The sequence below is a fragment of the Pseudophryne corroboree genome, chromosome 5 (genome assembly GCF_028390025.1).
Source record: "Pseudophryne corroboree isolate aPseCor3 chromosome 5, aPseCor3.hap2, whole genome shotgun sequence".
In the NCBI taxonomy this organism is placed as follows: Eukaryota; Metazoa; Chordata; class Amphibia; order Anura; family Myobatrachidae; genus Pseudophryne; species Pseudophryne corroboree.
The window spans coordinates 577,642,279-577,663,067 of NC_086448.1; the positions used below are offsets into that span (position 1 = coordinate 577,642,279).

The 20,789-nt window shown below is 42.9% G+C and overlaps 1 protein-coding gene across 2 annotated transcripts in view; it reads left to right on the forward strand.

Annotated features, from left to right (window-relative positions):
• ZNF516 (zinc finger protein 516) overlaps nt 1-20,789 on the forward strand; it is a 189,373-nt gene that overhangs the window by 52,748 nt on the left and 115,836 nt on the right. For both annotated transcript variants that reach the window (XM_063923343.1, XM_063923342.1), the window contains exon 2: nt 18,753-18,852. The gene's annotated coding sequence lies outside the window, so the exon portion shown is untranslated. The remainder of the gene's footprint in view (nt 1-18,752; nt 18,853-20,789) is intronic.

The following is a 20,789-nucleotide window of genomic DNA, read 5'->3' on the forward strand; positions in this document are numbered from 1 at the left end:
AGGTAATGGCCGAAAAGATGATTCTTAAAAGAAGAAAGGCATCTTAATTATCCCTTACTTGGACGATATCCTGAAAGGGGCAAGTTTCCAGAGAACAGTTGGAGGTCGGAAAAGAACTATCTAAAGTAGTTCTACGACAGCACGAGTGGATTCTAAATATTCCAAAAATCGCAGCTGTTTTCCGATGATACGTCTGCTGTTCCTAGGAATGATTCTGGGCATAGTCCAGAAAGAGGTATTTCTCCTGGAGGGGAAAGCCAGGGAGTTATCCGACCTAGTCAGAAACCTCCTAAAACCAGGCCAAGTATCAGTGCATCAATGCACATGAGTCCTGGGAAAAATGGTGGCTTCTTACGAAGCGATTCCATTCAGCAGATCTCACGCAAAAACTTTTCAGGGGGATTTGCGGGACGAATGGTCCGGATCGCATCTTCAGATGCATCAGCGGATAACCCTGTCTCCAAGGACAAGGGTGTCTCTTCTGTGGGGGCTGCAGAGTGCTCATCTTCTAGAGGGCAGCACATTCAGCATTCAGGACTGTGTTCTGGTGACCACGGATGCCAGTCTGAGAGGCTGGGGAACAGTCACACAGGGAAGAAATTTCCAAGGAAGTGTGGTCAAGTCTGGAGATTTCTCTCCACATGAATATACTGGAGCTAAGGGCAATTTACGATGCTCTGAGCCTAGGAAGACCTCTGCTTCAAAGTCAACCGGTGCTGATCCAGTAGGACATCATCATGGCAGTCGCCCACGTAAACAGACGGGGCGGCACAAGAAGCAGGAGGGCAATGACAGCAAGGATTCTTCGCTGGGCGAAAAATCATGTGATAACACTGTCAGCAGTGTTCATTCCGGGAGTGGACAATTAGGAAGATTTCCTCAGCATGAATGAATTCCACCCGGAAAAGTGGGAACTTCATCTGGAAGTTTCCACATGTTTGTAAACCGTTGGGAAAGACCAAAGGTGGTTATGATGGCGTCCCACATGAAGCGCCAGGTCTAGAGACCCTCAGGCAATAGCTGGGACGCTCTGGTAACACCGTGGGTGTACCAGTCGGTGTATGTGTTCCCTCCTCTGCCTTTCATACCCAGTGTATGGAGAATGATAGGAAGGAGAGGAGTAAGAACTATACTCGTGGCTCCGGTTTGGCCAAGAAGAACTTGGTACCCGGAACTTCAAGAGATACTAGAAAGGATCTTGATTCAGCAAGAATCATGTCTGTTCCATGACTTACCGCAGCCGCGTTGACGGGTGAACGCCGGATCCTAAGGGAAAAAGGCATTCCGGAAGAGGTCATCCCTACCCTGGTCAGAGCCAGGAAGGAGGTGACCGCACAACATTATCACTGCTTAGGTGAAAATGTGTTCCATGGTGTGAGGCCAGGAAGGCTCCACGGAAGAATTTCAACTAGGTTAATTCCTACATTTCCTGCAAACAGGAGTGTATATGGGTCTCAAATTGGGGTCCATTAAGGTTCAAATTTCGACCGGTCGATTTTCTTCCAGAAAGAAATTGGCTTCAGTTCCTGAAGTCCAGAAGTTGTTAAGGGAGTACTGCATATACAACCCCCTTTTGATGTCTCCAGTGGCACTGGGCGATCTCAACGTAGTTTGGGATTCCTAAAATCACATTGGTTTAAACAACTCAAATCTGTGGATTTGATATATCTCACATGGAAAGCGACCATGCTGTTGGTCCTGGCCTCGGCCAGGCGAGTGTCAGAATTGGCGGCTTTATCTCACAAAGCCATATCTGATTGTCCATTCGGACAGAGCAAAGCTGTGGACTCGTCCCCAGTTTCTCCCTAAGGTGGTGTCAGCGTTTCACCTGAACCAGCTTATTGTGGTACCTGCGGCTACTAGGGACTTGGAGGACTCCAAGTTGCTGGATGTTGTCAGGGCCCTGAAAATATAGTTTCCAGGTCGGCTGGAGTCAGGAAATCTGACTTGCTGTTTATCCTGTATGCACCCAACAAGCTGGGTGCTCCTGCTTCTAAGCAGACTATTGCTCGTTGGATTTGTAGTACAATTCAGCTTGCACATTCTGTGGCAGGCTTGCCACAGCAAAAAATATGTAAATGCCCATTCCACAAGGAAGGTGGGCTCATCTTGGGCGGCTGCCCGAGGGGTCTCGGCATTACAACTCTGCCGAGCAGCTACGTGGTCGGGGGAGAACACGTTTGTAAAATTCTACAAATTTGATACCCTGGCAAAAAGAGGACCTGGAGTTCTCTCATTCGGTGCTGCAGAGTCATCCGCACTCTCCCGCCCGTTTGGGAGCTTTGGTATAATCCCCATGGTCCTTTCAGGAACCCCAGCATCCACTAGGACGATAGAGAAAATAAGAATTTACTTACCGATAATTCTATTTCTCGGAGTCCGTAGTGGATGCTGGGCGCCCATCCCAAGTGCGGATTATTCTGCAATACTTGTACATAGTTATTGTTACAAAAATCGGATTATTGTTGTAGGAAGCCGTCTTTCAGAGGCTCCTTTTGTTATCATACTGTTAACTGGGTTTAGATCACAAGTTGTACGGTGTGATTGGTGTGGCTGGTATGAGTCTTACCCGGGATTCAAAATTCCTCCCTTATTGTGTACGCTCGTCCGGGCACAGTACCTAACTGGAGTCTGGAGGAGGGTCATAGGGGGAGGAGCCAGTGCACACCACCTGATCGGAAAAGCTTTACTTTTGTGCCCTGTCTCCTGCGGAGCCGCTATTCCCCATGGTCCTTTCAGGAACCCCAGCATCCACTACGGACTCCGAGAAATAGAATTATCGGTAAGTAAATTCTTATTATTCAACGGGTGATTGTCACAGTTCCTCATCTACAGCAAGGAGAGGGATATTACTCGACCCTGTTTGTGGTTCCGAAACCGGACGGTTCGGTCAGACCCATTTTAAACCTAAAATCTCTGAACCTGTACTTGAAGAGGTTCAAGATGGAATCACTCAGGGCGGTCATCGCCAGCCTGGAGGGGGGGATTGGATGGTGTCCCTGGACATAAAGGATGCATACCTTCATGTTCCGATATTCCCCCCTCATCAGGCGTTCCTGAGATTTGCAGTGCAGGACTGTCACTACCAATTTCAGACGTTGCCGTTTTGGCTTTCCACGGCCCTGAGGATTTTCACCAAGGTAATGGCGGAAATGATGGTGCTCCTGCGCAGGCAGGGGGTCACAATTATCCCATACTTGGACGATCTCCTCATAAAGGCGAGATCTCGGGAGAAGTTGCTGGACAGTGTGTCTCTGTCCATGAAGACGTTGCAGATACACGGTTGGATTCTCAATATACCGAAGTTCCAGCAAGTCCCTACAACGCATCTGACCGTTTTGGGCCTGATTCTAGACACAGACCAGAAAAAGGTTTTTCTTCCGATCGAAAAGGTTCAGGAGCTCATAGCCATGGTCAGGAACCTCTTAAAACCAAAAAAGGTTTCAGTGCATCATTGCACGCAGGTCCTGGGGAAGATGGTGGCTTCATACGAGGCCATCCCTTTCGGCAGGTTCCATGCGAGGACCTTTCAATGGGACCTCTTGGACAAGTGGTCCGGGTCCCATTTACGAATGCATCAAAGGATCACCCTGTCTCCCAGGACCAGGGTATCTCTCCTGTGGTGGCTGAACAGTGCTCACCTGCTAGGGGGTCGCAGGTTCGGCATTCAGGACTGGGTCCTGGTGACCACGGACGCAAGCCTCCGAGGCTGGGGAGCAGTAACACTGGGAAGAAATTTCCAAGGTCTCTGGTCAAACCTAGAGACTTGTCTCCACATCAACGTCCTGGAGTTGAGAGCCATATACAACACCCTGTGTCAAGCGGAGGAATTGCTTCGGAGAAAACCAGTTCTGATTCAGTCGGACAATGTCACGGCAGTGGCTCATATAAACCGGCAAGGCGGAACAAGGAGCTGAGTGGCCATGGCAGAAGCGACCAGGATTCTACGCTGGGCGGAAGGCCATGTAAGCGCACTATCAGCAGTGTTCATCCCGGGGGTGGACAACTGGGAGGCGGACTTCCTCAGCAGGCACGACCTGCATCCGGGAGAGTGGGGACTTCATCAAGAAGTCTTCGCACAGATCACGGATCGATGGGGACTGCCTCAAATCGACATGATGGCATCCCGTCTCAACAAAAAGCTAAAGCGGTATTGCGCCAGGTCAAGGGACCCTCAGGCGGTAGCGGTAGACGCTCTGGTGACACCTTGGGTGTTCAGATCGGTCTATGTGTTTCCTCCTCTTCCTCTCATACCCAAAGTTTTGAGAATAATAAGAATGAGCAGGGTCAGAACAATCCTCATTTTTCCAGATTGGCCACGGAGGACTTGGTATCCGGAGCTGCAAGAGTTGCTCACAGAAGATCCGTGGCCTCTTCCTCTAAGGCAGGACCTGCTGCGGCAGGGGCCCTGTCTGTTCCAAGACTTACCGCAGCTGCGTTTGACGGCATGGCGGTTGAACGCCGGATCCTAGTGGAAAAAGGAATTCCGGAGGAAGTCATTCCTACCCTTATCAAGGCTAGGAAGGACATGACGTTAAAACATTATCACCGTATATGGCGGAAATATGTTTCTTGGTGTGAGGCCAGAGCTGCTCCTACGGAGGAGTTCCATTTGGGCCGTCTGCTTCACTTCCTTCAAACAGGAGTGACTTTGGGCCTAAAATTAGGGTCCATAAAGGTCCAAATTTCGGCCTTATCCATTTTCTTTCAAAGAGAATTAGCCTCTCTACCTGAAGTACAGACTTTTGTGAAGGGGGTGCTGCATATTCAGCCTCCCTTTGTGCCTCCGGTGGCGCCTTGGGATCTTAACGTGGTGTTACGTTTCCTCAAGTCACCTTGGTTTGAACCACTTAAAACTGTGGAGTTGAAATACCTCACGTGGAAAGTGGTCATGTTGTTGGCATTAGCTTCGGCTAGACGCGTTTCAGAATTGGCGGCTTTATCACATAAAAGCCCATACTTGGTTTTTCATGTGGATAGGGCAGAGTTGAGGACTCGTCCTCAATTTCTGCCAAAGGTGGTCTCATCTTTTCATATGAACCAACCTATTGTCGTGCCTGTGGCTACACGGGACTTGGAGGATTCCGAGTCCCTGGATGTGGTCAGGGCTTTGAAGATTTATGTGACCAGAACGGCTAGAATCAGGAAGACTGAAGCTCTGTTTGTTCTGTATGCGGTCAACAAGGTTGGCGCTCCTGCTTCAAAGCAGACTATTGCTCGCTGGATCTGTAACACGATTCAGCAGGCGCATTCTACGGCAGGATTGCCATTACCGAAATCGGTTAAGGCCCATTCCACTAGGAAAGTGGGCTCTTCTCGGCATTACAGTTGTGCCGAGCAGCTACTTGGTCGGGGTCTAACACCTTTGCAAAGTTCTATAAGTTTGATACCCTGGCTGAAGAGGACCTCCTGTTTGCTCAATCGGTGCTGCAGAGTCATCCGCACTCTCCCGCCCGTTTGGGAGCTTTGGTATAATCCCCATGGTCCTTACGGAGTCCCAGCATCCTCAAGGACGTTAGAGAAAATAAGATTTTACTTACCGGAAAATCTATTTCTCGTAGTCCGTAGAGGATGCTGGGCGCCCGTCCCAAGTGCGGACTTCTTCTGCAAGACTTGTATATAGTTATTGCTTACATAAGGGTTATGTTATAGTTTATCGGTTGAACCGTGGCTATGTTGTTGTTCATACTGTTAACTGGGTAGTTTATCATAAGTTACACAGTGTGATTGGTGTGGCTGGTATGGATCTCGCCCTTAGATTTACAAAAATCCTTCCTCGTACTGTCCATCTCCTCTGGGCACAGTTTCCCTAACTGAGGTCTGGAGGAGGGGCATAGAGGGAGGAGCCAGTGCACACCCAGAGTCCAAAGCTTTCTTAAAGTGCCCTATCTCCTGCGGAGCCCGTCTATTCCCCATGGTCCTTACGGAGTCCCAGCATCCTCTACGGACTACGAGAAATAGATTTACCGGTAAGTAAAATCTTATTTTTGAGTTCCCTGAACCAGTACTTTTGGCATGTTTATCTTCTTTGTGTGGCTAAACCTGGTACTAATGGGCATGCAAGCGCACATAAGGGGGGTAGGGGTCAACAATTGAATTGCTCTTGTGGGTACCCATTAATTTTGGGTGCCCACAAAACAAATACCTTTTGTGATGCTACTTTTTCAGTCTCTTATGACAAACACCTGCTTTATCTTTAATCTCTTTGATTCCTGGGTAAATGCTTATATTACTGGGCAACATTTGTATAACTGAAATTGTAGTTACTGTATATACTCGAGTATAAGTCGACCCGAATATAAGCCGAGGCACCTAATTTTACCTCAAAAACCTGGGAAAACTTATTGACTCGAGTATAAGCCTAGGGTGGGAAATGCAGCTCAAGCCGTACACAGCCTTTATACTGCCAGATGTGCCCCCACAGTGCCGCATATGCCCCCCCCCCAAGTGCCAAATATGCTCCCCCAGTGCCAGGTACAACTTACCCTCCCTGCTGTTTTGTGAAGGAGGGACAAGGAGGGCACAGCGCGCGCCTCTCCTGTGTCTCTCCGGCGGCAGGTCTGTTAAATGAAGTGCCAGTTCGTAAGCCAATCTGAGCTCACGAACGGGTTCTTCATTTAATAGACCCACCGGAGACGCAGGAGGAACACAGGAGAGGTGCGCGCTGTGCCCTCCGTGTCCCTCCTTTCCAGGCACTGACTCGAGTATAAGCCGAGGGGGCTTTTTCAGCATTAAAAAAAGTGCTGAAAAAGTCGCCTTATACTCGAGTATATACGGTATTCAGAAATCCTGTATCCATAAGGAGTAGACCACTAGTAATACAGTTACCAATAGAGTTGTGAAATGTCTTTTTTGAAAGCTATCTTTTGTGTAACTAGTCTATACCATAAATGAACAGTTAATTTTATTAACATTATTATTACCAGTAATTTATATAGCGCACACATATTCCGCAGCGCTTTACAGAGAATATTTGGCCATTCACATCAGTCCCTGGCCCAGTGGAGCTTACAATCTATATTCCCTATCACATGTACACACCGACACATTCACGCTAGGGTTAATTTTTGCCAATTAACCTACCAGTATATTTTTATATTGTGGGAGGAAACCGGAGTACACGGAGGGAGAATATACAGACTTCACACAGTTAGGGCCATGTTGGGAATCGAGCCAATGACCTCAGTGCTGTGAGGTAGTAATGCTAACCATTACACCATCCGTACTGACCTATTACTCTACTGTATTTATGTTCCAGCATATGCTGTTGCATCTTACAATTAGGGCTAGATATTAAAAAAAATTTTAGTACACATTTTGTGCTAAAGGACTGCATTTGTCGTGTTCTTAGTGCTCAAATGGCAATGTTTTAATGCACTGTAAACCCCTGCTCAAATGCTTGATGTCATAATCATGCAGGTAGTGATTCCTAGTTTGCTATATAGAATAGCAGTAATAAAATGATAAATAATAATAAACTGGCTCACAGGCCAGGATATCTAGCTGACTAAATGACCCAGACATAACAAGTTACAGCTGATATTATCATTCAGCTATATACAGAACTTTGATGTGTGTTCCTTCTCCTTCATCAGAGAGTCGGACTGTGCACAAATGGTCATCATGCTTCTATGTACTGCAGGGAGGATTTATAACTATAATGCATAAATCCTTCCACTACAAATATGTTCAATATTACATTTCTTCTATAAGAGCATATGGGCTAATACAGTGGTTCCCATAGTTCCTTGGGCCATTGCGTCCTAGGGCATCAGCATTTTTTTTTTTTATTACGGCACCCCTTTTCCAAACGTTTCTTTTAATAAATTAATAAAAAAATCTTATTACAGTAAACTGTGCTTCTGTCATCCTTACGGTCAGTTGTGTGGAGGTTATCAGGGTTGTGCTTCTGTTTGTACACTTATGTTGGCAGCTACCATCAGTGGTTTTGCCTAACACATTGATCATAATGGGGCAGTATGGATGGTGTAATGGTTAGCATTACTGTCTCACAGCACTGAGGTCATGGGTTCGATTTCCACCATGGCCCTAACTGTGTGGAGTTTGTATATTCTCCCGTACTTGCGTGGGTTTCCTCCGGGTACTCCGGTTTCCTCCCACAATCCAAAAATATACTGGTAGGTTAATTGGCTCTCAACAAAATTAACCCTAGCGTGAATGTGTGCGTGTACATGTGGTAGGGAATATAGATTGTAAGCTCCACTGGGGCAGGGACTGATATGAATGGCCAAATATTCTCTGTAAAGCGCTGCAGAATATGTGTGCGCTATATAAATAACTGGTAATAAATAAATAATAAATAATTTTACTTGGTCCCACATATGTATGTGGTGCATCTCTTTTATACTTTGTATTTGCAGCAGTCTTTCTCTGAGGATGCAGATGACTGTGGTTCTGTGGTTAGAGTAAGCATCAGAATGCGCCCTCTAGTGGCTGACCAGCAAAACAGTCGTCTGACATCTTGTTTTAAAGTAGTTTTATTTGTAGATACAAATAAAATGATCAAATTAACCAAAACAATTCTATGATTATGTCCTCTTTAATCATTGCTTTCTATAAATTTAAATAATTACTACTTGGGTTATCATTAGTTGCCCGTGAAGTATGAACAATGGTACTGAAATGGGTTGCTATATCCATGCTGAGTTACTGTGGACAGCAGACTTGTGGTATGAATTTACTAAGGCACTGAAACCTATAAAACGTCTGCACAGTGAGGCTACACCAAACACCTTCATTTGTGTGCATAATAATTTTCTGTTCTGCAGCTAGGAAGACAATGCAGAAACCCAATGATGACACGACCCTGAAAAGCTCACATTTGCACTGCAGCTAGATATTTAGTTACTGTAACATATGGCCATCTCAATATTTAAAATGAATTTCCTGTCTGTAAAGTATTGCAATCAGCAGACTAAGCTGCTTGCCCATTTTCTTGCAGTTACACACTTCACATGACAAGTGCTAATCAAGTACAATACTTCAGAGTAGTTATTTTGCCACAGACATTCCTTTTTAAATGTATTTACTGTTTAAAGTCAACTCATTTCGCAATGGGCCTTCAGTTTTAAGTAGAAGTTTTTGCAATACAGATTGTGTTCCAGTACTTACACGCACCTGCACTTTACATATTGGATGAAAACTGCAGCGTATTAAAAGTTGGTTTTAGTGACCCATCTTCATCTTTTAAATTCTGCTACAAGCATTAAGTTTCTTTGTTTTAGCTGCCCTTTGGTGATCAGGGTTGTTTAAAAAGCATGTGTGGCGTGTGTCCCCCCCCCCCCCCCCTTCTGAAAATGCCAGCTCGGTCTGTCTTGTTGACATTCCTCAGTTCTGTGCGATAATGTATTACGATTCTGTTGCTGCGACAGGCCCTTCTGGTGCTTACGGAAAATGATTCCAGTAGATACTTGGCAACAACTATTTTAGGAGCCTTAACTGCATGTCTGCAACTTTATTTAAACTGTTCTTAGTGGTGTATTGTTAGCAGAGTTGTTTTCCTGGCAAATACATTTTTCCATTTTTAAAAGGATAGAATTGTAGTTAGAAACAATGTTAATGTTACATGTTAATTCTTGGAAAGATCTTAGTACTTCTCTTATTCTTAATATTAATGTAAATATGAATGTAAATCTCATCTGATTATAATAAAAAGGAAATATCGTTGACTAATTGGGTGCTCTATCAATGCTTTTTTCCTAATCATCATCTGCCAATGTTTTAAACTGGAAAATGCAGATAACTGATCATGTCAAAAGGGGCATTAAAATAAGCAATGTTTCAGTTTAAATGGTTGTTGTAAATGCTGCATTTTACACTTTGGTTTCATACTTGTGAAGACATACATATCCATGCACATTAGGCAATCTCTTACATATTTGTACATGTAAATCTGTACTGTAAAGTAGTTTATGTAAACGCCGAAGGCTTTTCAAAGGATTGCTTTAAGGTTAGAAATGCTTGTGTGTGCAGGAAAATGTCCCGGTTTTCCATTACACCAGCACTGCACTACCCTGAACCATTTCACGTAATCCATTGCTGTAGAATCCACCTGTGTAATGTTTGCTGTATTGTAGGGTTGTTTGTCTGGTTGCAGCACCTGTGGGTGGGATATGCTGGGCTTGAATTTGCCCCCTGCTCTGTTGTTTGCAGCTAAGAAATGTCTAGATTTGTGACTGCTTGTCTGACCATATAAAGGTAAATATTAAGCATTCTCTGTGTTTTACATTTACAGTAGGTGTGGTAAACATGATGGTGCTGTTTGAACAACCCACAGGAAACAATGCTGTTTTACTTATTGAAGAATTGAACACAGGAAAAAACGGTTTTCTAGAAACCGTTTAAATGTTCGAGTAGCGATGGCCATCGATGGTTGTGCCATCAATAATCAGTGGTTTTAAACCAATGGTAGAAAACCATAGATGGATTAACCATTGATAACAGAGTGCTTTACATACGTAGACTGCAGCCATCAGACTGGTGCCTCCCTCCCTGAGCATCTGGACCCCCATCGTTGGTGTAGCATCGGTACCACCCTGTCAATAAGTAGGCCACAGGGACGTAGCCAGAACTTTGTGAGCCCCATAGCAACACTTTGATGGGGCTCTTGCCCCAATGCTTCTAGAGAGACACTTCTCTGCAACAGTTGTTAATGTTTTGCCCTATAATCGTGCCCTAGTTCATTTTCTAAACCGTATTTAATGTTATGTCCCGTAGTACTGCCCCAGTTCCTTAGGGTGAACTTAAGCAGTGCTACGATCCACTATGTCACATTTCAGAGCTGCCAGTACACATTATGCCGCACAGTACCCACAATTCACATTATGATATATAGTGCTCCCCGTTCATATTCTGCCTCATTACAGTGCCCCGGTTCATATTATATAACATTAAAATGCCCTCCAGTTCATTTTATACCACACTACAATGAGCAGGTCCAGGGGCATACCTAGATATATTGCAGGCCCCATGAAAAAATTTGAAAGGACCCATATGTACCACCCAATGGCGAAAAATGTATATAACACATGTAACTTTGATGGGCAAGGTGGCCCCTCTCAGCTCTGGGTCCCATAGCAGCTGCACTGCCTGCACCTATGGTAGCTGCGCCCTTGGTAGGCCACCTGTCGTTGGCCATAGACCATCGATAGAGCGATAACTATCAGAGTAATTAATAAAACACCAATGTAATTTCTAATAGAAAAATAATTTTATAGCAATTGGTTAGGTCACATTTGGGCATTTTACACTGTTTTTAAAGATGTTTTGGTTTGTATGTTGTTAAAGATAACCAATTCGTACAGATTTGGTGGTTAATGTCTGTTCCCGTCTGTAGGCATTTAACATCTAGGGACTGCAGAGTGCAACATCACTACTTTGCACATGCTTTAACTGCTTTTTTAGGTTACCAGTGGATCCATTAGTGGGCTGCAATCCTGTTCTTGCCATATTGTTGTGCTGAACAACATTGAAGCCTTGGAGCAATGACTTTATGTTCAATATTAACATTTTCTGCAATATACAGTCTAATCTGTTTACAGATAACAAAACCTCATGGGTGAGGGTTGGTTCTGTAACGTTTTTGATGATTTTACTAAACAAGGGTTTATGCCTTATACTTTTTTTTTTTATCAGATGGGACAACATGTACATCTTAGTTAATTATTTCCTTAAATGTGTTCTCAGGGATTTATAATAGAGTTGATATATCTTCTAGTCCAGTGGTTTTCTTTTTATTAGTGTGAGTCACAATACCTTGTGACAAACCGATAATTATTCTCCAATATTATAATATTTCTAACTGGAGTCTGGAAATATTTTTCTCTGACGTCCTAGTGGATGCTGGGAACTCCGAAAGGACCATGGGGAATAGCGGCTCTGCAGGAGACTGGGCACAACTAAAGAAAGCTTTTAGGTCACCTGGTGTGCACTGGCTCCTCCCACTATGACCCTCCTCCAAGCCTCAGTTAGATTTTGTGCCCGGCCGAGGTTGGATGCACACTAGGGGCTCTCCTGAGCTTCTAAAAAGAAAGTATATAATTATGTGTTCCCTCCTCTGCCTCTCATACCAAGGGTACTGAGAATAATAAGAAAACGAGGAGTAAGAACAATACTCGTGGTTCCGGATTGGCCAAGACGAGCGTGGTACCCGGAACTTCAAGAGATGATCTCAGAGGACCTATGGCCTCTGCCGCTCAGACAGGACCTGCTGCAGCAGGGGCCCTGTCTGTTCCAAGACTTACCGCGGCTGCGTTTTGACGGCATGGCGGTTGAACGCCGGATCCTGAAGGAAAAGGGCATTCCGGAGGAAGTCATTCCTACGCTGATTAAAGCCAGGAAAGATGTAACTGCAAAGCATTATCACCGCATATGGCGGAAATATGTTGCTTGGTGTGAGGCCAAAAAGGCCCCAACAGAGGAATTTCAACTAGGTCGATTTCTGCATTTCCTACAAGCAGGAGTGACTATGGGCCTGAAATTAGGCTCCATTAAGGTACAGATCTTGGCTCTGTCGATTATCTTCCAGAAAGAACTAGCTTCACTACCTGAAGTTCAGACGTTTGTGAAAGGAGTGCTGCATATTCAGCCCCCGTTTGTGCCTCCAGTGGCACCTTGGGATCTCAACGTGGTGTTGAGTTTCTTAAAATCACATTGGTTTGAGCCACTTAAAACCGTGGATCTAAAATATCTCACGTGGAAAGTGGTCATGTTATTGGCCTTGGCTTCAGCCAGGCGTGTGTCAGAATTGGCAGCTTTGTCATGTAAAAGCCTTTATCTGATTTTCCATATGGATAGGGCGGAATTGAGGACTCGTCCTCAGTTTCTCCCTAAGGTGGTATCAGCTTTTCACTTGAACCAACCTATTGTGGTGCCTGCGGCTACTAGGGACTTGGAGGATTCCAAGTTACTGGACGTAGTCAGGGCCTTGAAAATTTATGTTTCCAGGACGACTAGAGTCAGGAAAACTGACTCGCTATTTATCCTGTATGCACCCAACAAACTGGGTGCTCCTGCTTCTAAGCAGACTATTGCTCGCTGGATTTGTAACACAATTCAGCTGGCGCATTCTGCAGCTGGACTGCCGCATCCTAAATCAGTAAAAGCCCATTCCACAAGGAAGGTGGGCTCATCTTGGGCGGCTGCCCGAGGGGTCTCGGCTTTACAACTTTGCCGAGCTGCTACTTGGTCAGGGGCAAACACGTTTGCAAAATTCTACAAATTTGATACCCTGGCTGAGGAGGACCTGGAGTTCTCTCATTCGGTGCTGCAGAGTCATCCGCACTCTCCCGCCCGTTTGGGAGCTTTGGTATAATCCCCATGGTCCTTTCGGAGTTCCCAGCATCCACTAGGACGTCAGAGAAAATAAGATTTTACTCACCGGTAAATCTATTTCTCGTAGTCCGTAGTGGATGCTGGGCGCCCATCCCAAGTGCGGATTGTCTGCAATACTTGTACATAGTTATTGTTAACTAAAGGGTTATTGTTGAGCCATCTGTTGAGAGGCTCAGTTGTTTTCATACTGTTAAACTGGGTATAGTATCACGAGTTATACGGTGTGATTGGTGTGGCTGGTAGGAGTCTTACCCGGGATTCAAAATCCTTCCTTATTATGTCAGCTCGTCCGGGCACAGTGTCCTAACTGAGGCTTGGAGGAGGGTCATAGTGGGAGGAGCCAGTGCACACCAGGTGACCTAAAAGCTTTCTTTAGTTGTGCCCAGTCTCCTGCGGAGCCGCTATTCCCCATGGTCCTTTCGGAGTTCCCAGCATCCACTACGGACTACGAGAAATAGATTTACCGGTGAGTAAAATCTTATTTTTTTGGGGAGTCTCATATTAATCCAGGAGTCAGTGCGATGACAAACGCTGTATAGCCATACATGCATTCCGGTATATAGCAATAGAAAAGGAAACCACTTCAATATTTACAAAGCACAGTGGTTGTGCATGGATTATTTCACGTTAATAACTTCTTAACCCATAGAACACATGGGAGATTCTTCTGCCAAAATAAAGAAAGGTGGAATTAGCAGAGATGAGGAGAAAAATCCTGGAAGTTCTGCATGCATATTCATTTCTATACAACATTAGCATTGCATTGGTCTTCTGTTTAGGATTACCTTTTTTCACAAGAATCTTAATAGTGTATACATGTGTGTAAATCGTCAGACCTGTCATACAGTAAATTGTATAGATTTAGAACAGCGAAAATCGCTGGTTTAGAATAATGCAGAATTAATAAATGGGAAAACTAATGGAATAGATAAATACATGGAAAATGGACATTGAACACCAAAAGGGATGCATTGGGCCCCGATAAATGGAACTTACAATGTGTAAATGCAGCAAGTGCCGAGATTTGCACAATTTCATCTGAGAGATGTAAAGTAGCAACTGTCTGTCTATTTTTAAAAAAAAAATCCCCCAATGGAACCTGAAAAACTAACTTGCTTTAAATGTTTCTGCTATATTACAGAGATCTCTGCACTTATGCAGCTTACAGGCTGTTACATCTGACCTGAGGCATAGGATGCATAAATAGAAGGAGGTTAAAGTACTTGATTGTTGGAGATTTTTCTTTAATGGGGGTATACACTAAAGAGATGTGTGCTGAGCGATCTATCACAGACTGCTCAGCACACATCTCTCTCCCCGCTCAGCTCAGCGCGATGTGTGCTGAGCGAGCAGGGCACTCATTTCACACAGCGCTGAAATGAGTGATCTGCTAGACCAGGCCTGGCCAACCTGTGGCTCTCCAGCTGTTGTAAAACTACCAAGTCCCATCATGCTTTTCCACAGTTTTGCTATTGGAGAATGCTAAAACTGTGGCAGGGCATGCTGGGATGTGTAGTTTCACAACATCTGGAGAGCCACAGGTTGGCCAGGCCTGTGCTAGACTGAGCCTGCATGCAGGCTCAATCTAGTACCGGCGATAACGATGCGTGGGGCCGTGCATTGCACACGGAGAGATCCGTGCTTAGATTTTAAGCATGGATCTCTCCGTGTGTACCCCCCTTTTAGATTCTTTATGATGTAATGTGGACAAACTTTAATGATAAGGTTCCTATCAAGTTTACTTTGTTTATTAATTATTGATCAGAATGTTGGCTTATTCACCACTTCCTAGAAATCTGCATAATATTGCTCCATTTTTTATTATAGATATTTGTAATTTTTGCTGAACATTTCAAACTTAAGGGGTAGTCTTGAGCATTTCCGCATTTTTTAGCTTTGGCCTATTCAATTAGAGACCGTTTTTTGCACCCATTAAATTCTCTGTTTTTGGGTGAAAACACCTAGAATCAGTGAGATCTATGTGTTTTCACTGCCGCTGCTGCTGAATTGGCTAACTACCTGGGACTTTTTTCAGAGCCTGCTGAGGCCCTCCCAAAAAAATCCCTGATGAGACCTGCCAGCAGACTGCATTCAGGGCAAATTGGGTACCTGGGGGGTGGTCAATTAGCCTGCTCTAAATTACTGCGGCAAATTGAATTCATTCCTTTAATTGTTTTTAAGGTATTCTGTTTCTGTATTAAAAATACATTCAACCTGTGTAATTTTATTCAGCTATTCTTTAACGTTGCATTTGCAGTTTATTTTGCGGTGATCAGTCATCTGTGCAGATGGTTCATGATTTCTAACCTGTATTTGTTAATTTGCTAGTGTGTGTTACTTTATGGAGGAACCACCACAGTGATAGTCTCTCCTTGTTTATTACAAAGTTCAAGTAAGTTTAATGTTAGATTTTTTTTGTGTGCATATATTGTTTATGCATTTTTTTTTAAACCGTATTTACTGTTGTATGTTGTAGCCAGTAGCTGATGTGCTCTCTTGCCAGACAATGGGGCAGATGTTTTACGCTATGGAGAGAGTGTACCGACCAATCGGCTCCTAACTGCCATGTTACAGGCAGTGTTTGAAAGATGACAGGAGCTTATTGGTTGGTAGTTTCTTTCTGTCCACTTTATCACTTTCCAAGGTTTAGTGCTATACCTTAAATAATTTGTCACATTTCAAATCGCACCATGTACCGTACATGTAGCAATTTCTAAGAAGTTAAATAAAAAAAAAATCAAAATGACTACTATAGACAGATCTCACTATATACACACTCTGTATAATATATTTTTCTACTGTCAAGTTACATTTTTTATCAACGCTGAAGTACAGATATGTTTTAATCAATTTGTAGCCAATACTCTTCTCTGCTTTTACCATTTAGTTGTCTAACTGTATATAAATGACCTAATCTATTTAGTCTTAAATGTCAGGGAACATGACTCGGATCCTCACAATACAATTAGCATGAGCAGATGGCCTTCAATCCATTTGGAAGCCTTTCACCTTGGTTCCTGAAGTTTGAAGGCCATAGGTTTAGCTTGGCTTACCATATTGCTCCTGTTGAAGAGAGCATGACCTGCTGAACACATTTTTATCAGACTGAAAACGCAAATATTTTTTTTTTGTCTACAACAGGGCTGGCCAAACCAGTCCTCGAGATCTACCAACTGTACACATTTTCCAGACCACCTAGCTGGTGCACAGGTGTAGTCATTACTAATTAAGATGTGCTGCATTCATTCCTAACTGACAATTCTACAGATCTCCAGGAGGCCTGGAAAACATGAACTGTTGGTAGATCTCGAGGACCGGTTTGGCCAGCCCTGGTCAACAAAATAGTTAAACTGCACTCTTGTACGGATTTGTTTCTCGAACACTTTAAAAAAAAATAATGTTTACCATGAATTCTTTGCCTCATATTACTTGACCCTGTAAGAAAACAAAGCAAAGGTCAATTATATGGCCCATTTAAATTGGGTCCTGTTTTCAGCAGCAATGCATTGTCAAGGAAAGAGCTTTCTAAACAGTGAAAAGTCATTGTCTGACCTGAAATTGAGAAGTATTAGTTAACCTCTGCTGTTTTCCAGTTGTTAATACAGAGTTATGCAAAATCCTCTGAGATAGACATAAATGTGAGAAGATCTAATGTGTGTTTGTGTATGTGTATATGTATGTGTGTGTGTATGTATATATGTGTATGTATATATATATATATATATATATATATATTTATATATTTATTTATAATGTGTGCGTGTAAGCTCCCCCCATTTCTTTAATTTATGCTTGCCTTAAACTAATGTAATTGGCACCATTGTAATATTGTAATTTGTGGTACTAGATTAGAAATGCCTCTTCTAATCCTGTAACCTAATATGTTTGAATGAACTCCTGCAAATGCTCATAATCCAGTAACCTTACCAGAGTTCTTGGTTGCATGGTTACTGCAACCTTTCAGAATGTGAACCTGACTGCAACTGAAAAATGAAATGGGCTGAGCGGTTTCTATCTACTAGTATGATGCAACAAACCATTTCATCATTAGAAAATGCCAGTGTAGGAAATGTGTTAAGTTTGGTATCTGTTTAATCTTTTGTCACCCCTCATGTATGTATGTATGTATGTATGTATGTATGTATGTATGTGTATTTCTATATACCGAAGGATCATGCCTTCTCCGGTTGGTATTTTCTAATATTGCATTGTTGACTTGTCTCTATGAAGACAATTCCCTGCATTATGTGCACCTTGCAGAAAGTCACTACATGCCTATTACGCCAGCTCCTTAGTGCATCTGTGGCAGCTGCATTTCCTCCCTCCAGGGGATTCACTGCTGAAGAGCAATAATTATATGGAGACCAATCAATTGTAAAACTTATGTCATTTTAGTTATTTTTAACTGTGTACAAGCAGAATGAAATATTACATTTGTGTTGGTGGCTACACGCAGACTGGGAAGTGTTCTTTCAGTCACCCATTTAGTATTTAATAAAGGAAACTAACAACTGCAGTGATACGTATATGCTGAGCATTTAATGTCTCCAAATCTTTTCTGTTTATATCACTATGTAATGCCTTGATGCTTTAAATATATTTGCCATTCATATACCCTAAAAGGCAATGTAAAGTGATCTGTACAGTTCATTTTCCTGCTTCAGCTTTGCTGCACTACATAATAAATCCACAGGTTTCTTCTGCTTTTCTTTGTCTTTTTTTTTTCTTCTTACGTCCCTGAATCAGATGTTCCTCCGTTATGTATGTTATGTCCCATGGTGCAATGCATTTATCATCAGTATTCAGAAATTTCAAGATCTATGTTAGTCCATATTAATATTATTACTTACGGTAAATTTATATTTAAACGTCAATGTATTCAGCATGTCAGTGGAAACAAAGCATGTATATTTTTGTACAAAATACAAGGTCTATTTGTTGACAAATGCGTGCATCGTAGGATTTCCTTGGAATGGCATATAAGTAGAACTTACTATATTTTTGTTTCTAGAGCCACTCACATACAGACAATGGGGGGAAATTCAATTGTTTTGCGCCTCCAACCTCCCATCTAAAGTGACGGGAGATCGTGGGGCACAATCCAGTTTTTTTAGGTGACCTTTCACCCTAATCTGCCGATGTGTGCAATAAGGTGAATGCAATAACTGGTTGCCTGCACCATCCGTTTGGAATATTTCTCACACTGACAGAAGAACCTACAATTGGTTGCTGAGATAAGTTTTGACATTTGTATCATATGCTTGTTTGCTTATGTTTCTTAAAAGCCTTTTATAGAAGTGTTGGATATTTTTAGGTGTTGCATTTAAATTGTATTACGGTCTGCAATGTGCTTCCTATACCGTCTTCACAAAAACTAATATTTCATAATTTTATTGCAGTGTCCTTCCAAGAGATCCTTGCAGTGTCGCTCATGGAAATGAGTCTAACTTGTTTATAGAGTGGAAATGGACAAGTTGGCCATCATGACTTCTATTCAAGGTCAGTTTTACATACTACACTGATTTTAAATATAATCAATATAGATTGTTTGTAGTGCATACATATTTAACAAATGGACGGAGTTCATTGTTGTAGTGTTATAAACATTAAAAAGCAATGCTGAATTGTGATTGGGGAAATAAGGGGATTTATTTCCTGTCACTTAGGAATGCCAAGTGTACACTGAACACTAAAAATAGATATTATGTACAGTGTATCCGGAAAGTATTCACAGCGCTTCACAAATTCTACACCTACACAATACCCCACAATGACATGAAAAAAGTTTTTATTTAGTTTTTTCAAATGTATATTTTATTAAAAATAAAAAAACTAAGAAATCACATGTACATAAGTATTCACAGCCTTTGCCATGAAGCTTAAAATTGAGCCCAGGTGCATCCTGTTTCCACTGATCATTCTTGAGATGTTCCTACAGACCAAGCATGAAGTCAAAGGAATTGTCTGTAGATCTCCGAGACAGTATTGCCTCGAGTAACAAATCTGGGGAAGGGTACAGAAAAATATCTGCTGCTTGGAAGGTCCCATTGAACACAGTGGCCTTCGTCATCTGTAAATGCAAGACGTTCGAAACCACCAGGACTCTTCCTAGAGCAGGCCAACTGTCTAAACTGAGCGATCGGGGGACAAAGGCCCTAGTCAGGGAGGTGACCAAGAACCCGATGGTCACTCTGTCCGAACTACAGCATTCCTCTGTGGAGAGAGAACATCCCAGAAGGACAACCATCTCTGCAGCAATCCACCAATCAGACCTGTATGGTAGAGTGGCCAGACGGAAGCCACTCCTTAGTAAATAGCACATGGCAGCCTGCCTGGAGTTTTCCAAAATGCATCTGAAGGAGTCTCAGACCATGAGAAACAAAATTCTCGGGTCTGATGAGACAAAGATGAAGCTCTTTGGCTTGAATGCCAGGCGTAATGTTTGGAGGAAACCAGGCACCGCTCATCACCAGGCCAATACCATCCCTACAGTGAAGCGTGGTGGTGGCAGCATCATGCTGTGGGGATGTTTTTCAGCAGCAGGAACTGGGAGATCTAGTCAGGATAGAGGGAAAGATGAATTCAGCAAAGTACATAGACATCCTGGATGAAAACCTGCTCCAGAGCGCTCTTGACCTCAGACTGGGGCGATGGTTCATCTTTCAGCAGGACAATGACACTACGCACACAGCCAAGATATCAATGGATTGTCTACAGGACAACTCTGTGAATGTCCTTGAGTGGCCCAGCTAGAGCCCAGACTTCAATCCGATTGAACATATCTGGAGAGATCTGAAAACGGCTGTGCACTGATGCTTCCTATCCAACCTGATGAAGCTTGAGAGGTGCTGCAAAGAGGAATGGGTGAAACTGCCCAAACAAAGGTGTGCCAAGCTTGTGGCATCATATTCAAAAAGACTTGAGGCTGTAATTGCTGCTAAAGGTGCATCAACAAAGTATTGAGCAAAGGCTGTGAATACTTACAGTATGTACATGTGATTTCTTAATTTTTAATTTTTAATAAATTTGCAAAAATCTCAAATATCCTTTTTCACGTTGTCATTATGGGGTTTTGTGTGTAGAATTTTGAGCAAAAAAATTAATTTATTCCATTTTGGAATAAGGCTGTAACATAAAATGTGGAAAAAGTGAAGCGCTGTGAATACTTTCCGGATGCACTGTATAAATCTAGAAATGTAAGCAAAGTTTCAATGCAGATACAACATTTTAAGAAAACAAATACAATATCTAAAATTGGGAGTCTCGCTGCTCAAATAGTAATATAATTTACTGTCCCCAACTTTGATCGTGAAATCCAAATGTTTTAATATAAACTGGAGCCATGCTTTTAAACTGCAGAACAGTAACGTTGTATGTGTAATAACTTAAATATGCCCAGGAAAGAATGTTGGCTTACTCAAACAATTAAAGTCAAC